At 34.5% G+C, this 12343-nt stretch overlaps 1 protein-coding gene across 1 annotated transcript in view; it reads right to left on the bottom strand.

The window, feature by feature from the left end:
• LOC126972289 (protein Skeletor, isoforms B/C-like) overlaps positions 1-9188 on the bottom strand; it is a 45420-nt gene extending 36232 nt beyond the window's left edge. Inside the window, exon 1 of the mRNA XM_050818937.1 lies at positions 9136-9188. The gene's annotated coding sequence lies outside the window, so the exon portion shown is untranslated. The remainder of the gene's footprint in view (positions 1-9135) is intronic.
• Between the last annotated feature and the right edge of the window lie 3155 nt (positions 9189-12343).

Below are 12343 nucleotides of genomic sequence, written 5' to 3' on the forward strand. Positions count from 1 at the left end.
AACTATGTAGTTATAGCTGAGTCGTGACGAGGAGAGAGGGCGAGAGCGGATCGCGGCGGTAGGACACCGATTCCAAAAATAACAATAATCGTAACTAGAATAAGATTTATTAATTAATTGGTTACAAGCCTTGCCTTCTGCGCCGATTGGAACGATACTTGACAATATGACATTGTCAATATGCGTATCACTCCGGCTAGGTATAAAACTGAATGAACCACATCAATGTAGATGTGGCGTTCAGGTAGATGCTCTTGGACGCCACGGGTTATCCTGCCTAAAATCGGCAGGCCGTATCAGTCGTCACGCCAGCATTAATGAAGTCATCCGCAGGGCATTTGCCGCTCTTAATATACCAGCTGTTTTAGAGCCAAATGGTATTACCCGTCGCGATGGCAAGCGTCCTGATAGAATGACGCTGGTGGCTTGGGCACGGGGAAGGGCTCTGGTGTGGGACGTTACTTGCGTCGACACTCTGGCTCCTTCTCATGTCCAAGTTACGTCAGTTGGTGCTGGGGCTGCTGCTTCGACTGCCGAAGACAGCAAGCGTCGCAAATATGTTGGTCTCAGTAAGTCATACATCTTTGTGCCGTTTGGTGTCGAGACACTTGGCCCGTGGGGCCCAGAGGCGCGGAGAATGTTCAAAATACTATCTTCGCGCCTCAATAAGGCTACTGGAAACCCAAGCGCTGGCAGCTATTTCGGTCAACGGATCAGCCTTGCTATCCAACGCGGTAATGCTGCCAGTATTCTTGGTACGCTTCCACGTAATGATAGTTTTAATTTTATGTAGTCGTAGTATTGTAAATATAGTTATAAGATTTGTTTTACATATATATATATATTATATTTCTAAATTATTAATCTTATTAATTAGATTGTATAAAAATACGAAATTATTTTTATACTTTTTAGTGCATATTATATCTATTGTTTTGGAGTAGTGTTTTTGAAGTCAGTTTTTTTTTTGAAATTTTTTTTTTATTTGCTTTTTACGTCATTGACATTTTTACTATAGATAAAACTGTGTAGAAAAACGAAAAACATTTGTACCTATGCTTCCAAACTTCATTATTGGCATGATATATAACATAAATAATACTTAATACTTATAGTATTTTTTTCCGACGTAGAACACAAAGTTTTGTAAACCGTAAATTATATGTGCACCCAGGATTTCAACGAACAAGCCGACATTAGAAGGCTTGCGTCTGATATATCAGCGAACACACAAGGCAATTAGTAAGACGTAGCTGTTCTAGATAAATTATGTGAACTGTAAAGCTAATTACAAGTTCGTACGAGCGCCATGGCGCTGTTTACTTTGCTCCAAATTCACGGAACTAGACTGTATTCTGTGTTGGCTGATTGAAGCACTAACGTCATATAACTGACACTCCAAAGACTTAGAGAACTGTTCCGAATAATGTATTACTGACGCTAGTCTCAATTGAAGTACTGGAAAACGAAATAACCTGGACTATATCCAGCTACCATGAGATATTGCTTTGGAAGCTGTGGAATGAACTTCCTTGTGCGGTGTTTCCGGGACGATACGACATGGGTACCTTCAAAAAAAGCGCGTACACCTTCCTTAAAGGCCGACAACGCTGCTGTGATTCCTCTGGTGTTGCAAGAGATTGTGGGCGGCGGTAATCACTTAACAACAGGTGACCCGTACGCTCGTTTGTCCTCCTATTCCATAAAAAAAAAACAATAGTGATTTGTACTTTTTTTTAGTGAAATCTGCTAATAAGCAGTCTCTATGACTGTCAAAAAGAATTCAACTACTTCAAAGTCAAATAAACTTTATTCAAATAGGAATAAAGTTTAATAACTAAGCGCTTTTAAATCGTTATTATAAATATTTAATTTGAATTACTGAATTGTTCAAGAAAGTAGAATTCGTGACAAGAACCTGCAAGAAACTCAATGGCCACTCTTTTATAACAATGAGTATGTTACAATTAGTTAGTCAGATGCTGCATGCAATGTATGAGCCATGTTCAAAAGCTAAAACGCATTTTAAATATCAGTTATTTAATAACAAGTAAAAAAAACTGTATAAATATAAATTATCGTATATAGGATGCATCAACTCATAGAGCTCAAAATTCATTGTTTGTGTGAGACTGCTCCTTGAACATGATGGTCGTGAATCGTGATTACTATCATAAATACTAATTACTAATCCCATGAAAAAAACAATAATTTATTAACTAGAAAAGATCGGCTTGGCACCACAAGCAGCACTCATTCACGAATTGTCGCATAGATCAGCCATCGTTCCCTTCGCACATATCTGAGGGAAGGAGACGGCCCGGTACACGATGCCACCGCAAGCAACTGTTTTCTAACTAGGTACACTTTTTTTAATGTTCCTCTCAAATTAACTCCACATACACATTCACTACACACGCTGTCATTTCTACTGCGTTCACCATATTTTCACAATCTTCGGTCACGACCGGCATTTACTATCGCAAGTGAGACGCGCTACGAGCAGACAGACACACATGCGATTTCAGAATTTAAGAATTTAAATAAAAATACTATGAGTTTGGGACTAACAATGGGAACTCTACTGCACTAACTAGTACTCTAGTGCCAATCCAGACGTCTCTCATCTCATACAGATAAAATTCGATTTTTTTAAAATAATGTATTAATATTAATTTGCTGAACGTCTGTTTCAAAATTTGATTTCAAAGTGCACCTATATCAAATCAAATCAAATCAAATCAAATCAAATCAAATCAAAATCACTTTATTCATGTAGGTCACGGAAATGACACTTATGAATGTCAAAAAAATATTTTTCTTATTGAATGTACCGCTGCTTCGTAAACGGTTGATTTAATGAGAAGAAGTAGCAAGAAACTCATTGTCACTCTTTTATATCAAGATTTACATTTCCATCGATTTACAAATCATTTCAATTACAATATAATATGTAAAATGATGTAACAAATAATTGGCGGACACCGAAAAAATATTTGTGTTATTTATAAATCAATTGTATTGGTACTCATTCTGTTGAGGCAATAAATAAATAAACAGTTAAACAGCAGAAGTTTTAACAGAGAGTGTATTAACATTGCTGTTATTATAATTAATAAATATCCGGACGACCGAGCCTTGCTCGGATTTTTAAGAATGTACAAAACTTGAACAAAAAAAAAACTAATAGGACATCTGGATTCGAACCGGGGTCTTCTGCTTTCCGGATCACCTAATGTCCCATCTGAGCTATAATAGTCTTGTATATAGTGGCGAAATTTACCTTTGTATTCTAATGTTATTGTAGCTGTTTCTCAATCAAACATGGATAAAACCATTTTTTTTAAATTGAAACCTAGCTAGATCGATTTATCACCCCCGAAATCCCCTGCATACTTAATTTTATGAAAATCGTTGGAGCCGTTTCCGAGATTCAGATATATATATATACAAGAATTGCTCGTTTAAAGATATAAGATTATAACCAGAATATATTATACAGGGTGTCCCAAAGTTATGGGACATGAAGGGAAACTACCTTAAATATCGTAGATAGGGAGATATATTTTACTGAAAGAAGACTTGATGTTATTTTTAAAAGTTAGTAATTCTGCATTCAAGGATTTTCTAAAAATTTCCTTCCTCGTCTGGGAATCAAACCGACTTAAATGTAAAAAAACCCTACCCTACGTTTATGTGTATAGGTGTTATATCTTATAGTAACCCTTCGTGGGAGAGTACCTAACCGGTTATTTAATATTAAACGACAAATTATTACAATATGAAGTCCCTGAAGGCTTTGTAAGTATTACAGGCTATGTTTCTTAAATAGTTTTTAATAACTTTCAAATGAAGTCCTTTTTGAAAGCTTAACACAAAGAATTTAACATTAAGTATTTCGTCAGATTTAAGTGAGTTTAATTAGACGGGACAGTCGCCCGCGATTACAATGTTTAAAGTTTAAGAAAATGTAGGGGTTTTATGGTTGTTTAATTTCAGTTATAATTAAACGCTTTTGAACCGACTTCAAAAAGGAGGAGGTTCTCAATTAATCGGTATTTTTTATGTTTGTTACCCGAAAACATTCGACTAGGTGAACCGATTTTGATAATTCTTTTTTTATTTGAAAGCTGGTGCTTCCCGTGTGGTCCTATTGTAATGGTCCAGATCTGACAATGGCATCCAGAAAACCATAAAAGTCTTAAATTTGCTACACGTATGTGGATGATAAATTTACATTTATTTTTAGATTTTTCATTGCAGCATTGAAAAATTTAGTATATCTACACATATTTAGACAAATTGTTGGTTAGTGTACTTCAAATACACAAAAAATAAAAAAATAAAAAAAATTATATCTATTGTTTTGGAATAGTGTTTTTGAAGTCAGATGTTTTTTTTTTGTTAAAATTTTTTTATTCATAAAACTGTTTGATCGCATCATTTGATTCTCGCGTAAATTTAAGACATTATATTACCGTTAGTGACGTATCACCCCGTGACGCTTTGTTTTGTAGTGTTTCTTTAATCATCAGTAAAATTTAACATCAAATAAATTAAGAGAAGAAAGATAAGGTATAAAGAATTACTTAGTTCAGTGATATGCTGATGACTAGGAACGTGACTCGTCACTGTAGAAGGAGGCCACCCATCTTATAGTTTGGCGAGTAGCTCTGAATTTTTCCGGTCAATGGACGGCATCCTAAAGTAAATATTGAGTGTACAATTACCCCCTTATTCATAATAGTCTGCTAACTTAAAGCATTGCTAATTCTCACTCTGTCTTCATCTATTGACCTGAGTCAGAATGAGAAAAAACACTCCTAAGCGGCTGTTTAAGGTTAGCGGACCATTATGATTATACCTATATATACATATGCACACACATTCATCTCTCCCACTACTATATAACTCTTATAAGCTCAGTCAGACTTATCATTTCAATAGCCGAACCTCCAACATATCTCCACTATTTACTGTCTTATTATATCTTAATCTTATTTGAATGTATACACTTTTATAATAAATTCCCAGTCACAGTGAGGCTTTATCTATAAATAAATTTAAATGTTTTATTAAAAAATAGCTTTGTCGTAAATGCACAGCTAGATATCGAAGTCTAAGGCGGCCTGGGACTAGATAATGATGATTTTATAGCAATAGTAATGACAGTACCATATTGTATATTTTATTAAAAAGAGCGCAAAAAAGAATGCTGGGAGAGTTTCTTGCTCCGCTTCTTCTCTCTCAGAGTGCCATTTGTTAATCATTAAATCTATTTTGAGAAAATAAATATATTTTTATGACTTACTTATCTCCACATACCTGTGACTTAAACACGACTGTAACAGATGGTTGTATGTACATACTTCTTCACTTTTCATTGGGTATTCCAACCAATTAAATAAATATTACGGTACGGGTCCCTCGCACGTTTCGTCAACTGTAACTTGACCGGTACATAATGACCTTACATTTAGTATGTGAGAGTGTAAAGCATCTGTAGCAGTGGATACAATGTAAGCCAAGGTTCCTTCACAATAGCGATACAAAGCCACCGTCAACGAACCACTCAGCACTTTGTTAATCAAGTATCAAAACTTGTTTTATATTACTCAACACTTTAACAACTAGATATCCCCCGAGCCAAATATTACCTAACCATTTCACTATCTGACATTAAAACATATTTTTATTATAATATTACACACCATCTGCTCCAGCGTTTGGGTATAATATACTGAAATTTAAATTTTGATTGTTTAACTCATTCTTAAGACCGACATCCTTCCGCCGCGACCCGCTCTCGCCTCTTGCCTCCTTACGACTCAAGCACATCTCACCTATAACTATGTATGTAGTCACAAACCTATCTTGGATGACACCGACTCCAAAAATCACAGTAATCGTAACTAGAATTAGATTAATTAATTAGATTGTATAAAAATGCGCAATTATTTTTATACTTTTAAGTGCATATTATATCTATTGTTTTGGAATAGTGTTTTTGAAGTCGGTTGTATTTTTGTTAAAATATTTTTTATTTTTATATTTTTAGTGAATTTGAAGTACACTTACTAACAATTTATATAAATATGTGTAGATATACAAAATTATTCAACAAAATTTGATTACAGACAGTTAGAAATTCTGCCACAGATCGCACCATTACTAGTATGGTCGATGACTTAAATATCCGGATAGCATAAAAAGATTCGGCCGAGTATCGTGTATTTGCTCGTAAGAATAGAAGAGTTCCGTTACTTTGTCATGGATTCCGTAATCAGAACCTAACCAAACTATCTTTGAAGTATATATATCCTTTCCAATAAAAAAAGAATCATCGAAATCGGTTTGCGCGATATTGAGTTATTCGTACATTTATCATCCACTTTGCTATACGTATGTATAGCAAATTTAAGACTTTTTATGGTTTTTCTCATGGATGCCATTGTCAGATCTGTCACCAATGTGATCAGTTCACCAAGTCGAAAGTCTTGAGGTAACAAACATTAAAAAAAACATACAGACGAATTGAGAACCTCCTCCTTTTTTGAAGTCGGTTAAAACATTAAATAAGATACATACATACATACATTCAAATAACCACTGCGGGCACCGAACCAGAGCAGCTTTGTAAAAACTTAAAGGCACAGTTCTGCAGAGACACATTTCTTAAGGGATTGGCAATTATATATATTTTGAGCAGTTTGGTTTCAATTTGCACCTGTAATAAGGGTAACTCTTAAAACATATCTGTATTATTTATTAAGAAAGTCCAAACAGATTTTTTTTTCTAATTTTATTAATGAAAATGTTATAATAAAAAAATTCAGCTGATGGTAATTGATACGCCCTACCTATTACAATGCAGTGCCGCTCAGAATTCTTAAAAAAGCCAAAAATTCTGAGTGGCACTACAATTGCGCTCGTCTCGTCACCTTGAGACATAGCACTAGCTATGACCTTCAGACCGAAACACTGTAATGCTTACACAATACTGCTTCACCATTGTGGTAACCATAATCTAGTCGATTTCCTGTGCAGAGGAGCCTCCCACTGGTGAATGAATGAAATGAAAATGAAGAACTTATAGAGTTTTCTATAGCACATATAAAAGGGAGCAACGGGATTTTATTTTGTACCTCAAGAATGGCAAGCACAGTGAACGACCCCCAAGCATTCAGATGGGTTGATATTTGAGACTGTTTCCTGTGATGTTCAAATTTAACGGCAGCACAGATGCTCTCAGAACACTCTCCGTGGTGCACTGATATTTAATACGCATTGTAACTTTGAATACGATTCATATTATATCGGTACCTTACAAACTAATTTGTTATATGTATTACAATAATTGTAAAATACTCATTGAAGAGAGGCCGTTGAGTTTCTTGTATATTCTTCTCACGAGCTCCACTATTTCTGGAACATTCAGTAATTTAAGTGACTATTCAAAAGCACTTAGCATCTCTATTTGAATAAAGTTTTTTTTACTTTGCAGCGATGTCTACGCATAAGACCAAGCGATGGATCCGTTCTCAGAGTACTGGATCCCCGACAATTCAAACAGCCCTGCGGGTGCACGCCGTCCAATGGTTAGTTTTAAACGGCGGTGCATAAGACCAGATATAAAAGCAATGCTTACATTAAGCACTACTTTTTGGCCCGGCGTGAAGTAGTTACTATCCCCCTTATTCATAATGGTCCGCTTACTTAAAACAGCCGCTAAGGAGTGTTTTTTCTCATTCTAACTTAGGTCAATAGAAGAAGACACAGTGAGAATTAGCAATGATTTAAGTTAGCAGACTATTATGAGGTGATCTCTTTATTATCTTTATCCAAGAGACTTAAAGATTGGCGAAACTTATAAGACTCAGTTTTAAGATATTGTGTGATACACTGAGAAGAGGGATTGTAATTAAAAACAAAGACACAGCAAATTATGTTATTTTGGTGATTAACGCTTATCCTCAAGTAGAAGAAATTCTGAACAGAAATTAATTCGCTGAGCATTTTTGACGGTCAAATTTGTGGCTCATTTAACGGTAGCTGACGGATCTCCTCATGAGCTTGCGCCGTTTCCCGCTGCGCTAGCCTACTTCAAGATGATACTACTACCTACTACTAGATGTTTCAGGACCAACTCTAAATCACGAACCATGTATAACATCTATTCAACTATTTTGTGGAATTGCAAAAAAACTTGATAACGCAATGTGAACGTACGTCGATGATGACGTATCGTCAATTACGGATACTGTGTGAATGAGCTCTTAGTACGAAATACTTAAAAGATGTTACCGAGTACTCAAGAGTCCTCCTTCGCTTCTTCAAGATCGCCAGTATTTGTGCACAACCCCCTAGATAGTACTTTTGGCGCTTTTAACTCTACGCAATTTCGTTTCGTGGCGCATTGTCACTGTCAATCTCTCCTGTTCCTCACATACATTCGCGATAGTTTTTTTCTTCAATCAGCCGAATCAACCTAACCGATTTCATGTTTATAGCGGTTATATATTAACTTTAAATTATTTGATTATTTCCTAGCTCGGTTTTAAAGTTAAAGTTATCTCATTATTATTAAGATTCCACAAATGCCAGATTAACAAAAATCGCAAATCTTTTGTTATTGCAAATAATATGAATATAATATAATATAACACTATCTTATATCATTTTAAAAATAAACATAATTTCAAAATAATTTTTGTATTTGTATTTTAAGGTCAATCAGGCTCTTTGTTTAGCATCAGAGCATCCTACCAGTTAACTGGCAATGCACACGTCATTAATTATTGTGTATTTTATGGAAGCTAAACTTAAAAAATGTGAATGCATTTCAACTTCAATAAAAATATTAGATAAAACATATTTGCGTCAAAATGTAAAACATGATGAATTCAACCCAAAATTTTCCGATTCAGAAAACCCGCATCGCAGCCACTAGCCGGCCACAAAAAATCAATCCCTTAAACGTGTAGCTACAGTTGAATTGAATCGAACTTATGAAATGTAAAACCGATTGAAAATACATTCATTGTAATTAATCAATACAAAAATTTCAACCATTTGTATACATTTGATTGAATTTTATAAATTAATGTGGTGGTAATGGTTGTAAAAATAAATTACTTTGTTAATGAGTTGTTCGAGTTTAGCCGGGCACGTGGTTGCCCCGCGACGGTGGCGAATGCACTGCCGTAGTCGATACGGGTTCACAACTCGTGGAATTCTGCCCAATTTATTGCAAATTATTTCGCAATGATAAGTGAGGAAAAAATAATCCTGGATTATAGAAGATAGAAGATAATCTACTAATTTAATTTTACTGTGGTTTATATAAATGTGTAAAATTATAATAATGAATATAATACCTTTTCTTACAACAATTAATAATGATAAACTAGCCACTACATATTTATAAGATATCCCATTTGATATCTATTGGTTATTAATCTCTGAATTAATCCTGGGTTTTTATATTATATAAACTGTAAATAATGCCGTGGGTGACAGCATCAGTTACAGATTCAGCTTATTAATAAATCACCTGAACTTTATTCAGATTATTTATAAATATGTTTAAATGTTGTCTTCTACTGTAGAGCCTGTATTCTGTAAGAACATTCATTTAGTAGTAATTATAAACAAATTCAAATTCTAAAGCACTTTATTCATGTAGGTCACGGAAATGACACTTGAGAATGTCAAAAAATAAAAATATTTTTTCTTATTGAATATACCCCTACTTCGTGAAGGGTTGAGCTAATGAGAAGAAGTAGCTAGAAACTCATTGCCACTCTTTTATGTCAAGATTTACATATTAATTGTTTTAAAAATCATTTCAATTACAATATATGCAAAGCGACGTAACAAAAATACTCAAATGTCAAAAACTGAAAGGCTTATACGAGTAAGTCAAAAAAGAAAAGAAAAAGTAAATTAATACTTATAAACACAAGAGTTATTGAGTACAGTAGATGCATCAATCCACACTTACCGTAAATAAATAGAGGCATTATGTGAGTATTTCATAAAATAAAATATATAATAACTTTAATTTTAAAGGAAAAAATAATAAAAAAAACACACCAAGCAGACCTCCCGGTAACAATACATAAGATACATAATAGCTTTAAGGGTAAATGACTTCTACAATAAAGTCCCAGCCACTGTTCAGGCATTATCTATAAATAAATTTAAATGTTTTATGAAAAAATGGCTCTGTCGTAAATCCTATTACTCCACTGCTGAATATCTAAATGATGGACAGCCTGGGGCTAGATTGTGATTATTTTATAGCGATAGAAATGACTGTACAATATTGTATATTTTTATTGAAAAGAGCGCAAAAAAATAATGCTGGGAGAGTTTCTTGCGCCGTTTCTTCTCTCTCAGAGCGCCATTTGTTTCCGAAGCGGTAGTAGTATCTAGTATATTAGAAATGACACCAAAAAGAATTCTAAAGGAATCAATTTTGAGAAAATAAATGCCTTTTTATGCCTTTTAAAATATCATCCAGCCACCAAGAGTAGCACCCGTTCACGAGCATGACGCATGGACCAGGCTTTGCCTCCCTCCACCATATTTTAGGGAAGGGAAAGACCCGCGCCTTCGTCGCCGCCACAAGCGGAGGCATTTAAGCGAGCATGTAATAGATTCTGTAAAATGTTAATGAATAGCGCAATCATGATTTGAAAGGATTTATTTAAATTTATTTTAATATGATTTATTCTTACACCAAATTTATAACGTAACTAATATTTCTTTCAAACGCTTACGGAAGAGGGTGATCATCATTTGATCGCCCAATAGTAAAAATATTACGCCATTGTTACCAAATGTAGATACATACTGTATATGCTTCTGGACTTAAGAAACTAAAATCCTATTAACGGTATTTTTGTTTGTAGCGAAATTGATTAAAAATCTTATCTATGACAGGGAATGTGCGGTAAAATAGAGTTTTTAGTATGGCAACACTACGGTCCGCCCGCCCGTAGTCCCCGCCCTATGCGTCCTCGTAGCGCGGGGCTACGAGGGCGCTACACATGACACAGTTTAGAAAAAAACAGCTAATGCATAGAATACAAAAATGATTAATGTGTTTTTGAATAATGTGGCGATGCTTGTGATTCCATTGTTAATAATAAAATCCCTACGATCCATTGAAGACCCGTAAGTTATGACAAAGGACTTTAAAGCATTTTTTATGTTGAGCAATTCCGCGACTTCCTTCATTGTATATCATAGAATTATCAATATTTACGAAACATTACCTACCTCGGGAAAACGTCGACGGAATGATATTTTATAATTTTGTTGTGTGTAAATATTAGAAACCCTATTGATTTTAAAATGTAATAAAATAAAAACAGTAAATAAAACTTTGAAGAGTAAACCTCACACATAGTTTTTAACGCAATATATTATTGAAGCACTCAATTATTTTATTTATTTAATGTTATTTTATTAATTAATCACAGCTTTTTAACATAAACTCGGTGCGTTTATTAAATACGAACATGGAAAGCCATTATTGCTTTGAAATCAATATTAAAACTAAACTGTTGTTTATTAATAACTTATAATATAAACCTTCGCCATAATCCTTAAATAATGGTGTCATCATGAGTGAAGCTATGAAATAGGCTATAGTTACTGTACTATATTGATCACGTACACATTGTATTCGTACACCATAACGTGTCGTGGGTCATTTAATCAACATGTCCGAACAGATCGTTTTTAGTAATGCTGGTACTTTGTTTCCTCAACCGCCTCGACTTGTAATGCTCCGATCTTGTCTACAATTTCGAACTGCTCGTGTTTCTGTACTGGAGATATATTACAACGATTACGTTATTGCTACGACGGCAAAACAGCGGACATTCTCGCGATGTAATTTTATTTGAGTGTGGATTAATTTGTATGTTGTTAAATATTTTTGTGAAAACATATTTTAGTATTAATAATTTACGGTCTTAAATTTGTGATTATTTTTATTTTATTTTATTTATTAATTATTATTTTAATCAATTTGGAACGGTTTGGTCAGTCCATCTCATGGACGATCCTTCCTTCACTTCCTTTGGCTTTTATGTACGTCTTTAATCTGTCTAACCATGAATCTATCTATGGTTTTACGCACTGTCCATGGGAAATTAATCGCAACTTGTTCTAGAGTTTTCTTAAGCAACTTGATGTCGGCGTTTTTGACCATAACTTGTAGTCCGAGAGGATCAGGTCTGAGCTAGGCGGGGGCCGATCTTCAGCTCTTATATAGTCCGGAACGTTGTCTTCCAACAATGCTTGGGTAATTCGTGCATTGAGGTCAGGT

Source organism: Leptidea sinapis, chromosome 26 (genome assembly GCF_905404315.1).
Source record: "Leptidea sinapis chromosome 26, ilLepSina1.1, whole genome shotgun sequence".
NCBI lineage: Eukaryota > Metazoa > Arthropoda > Insecta > Lepidoptera > Pieridae > Leptidea > Leptidea sinapis.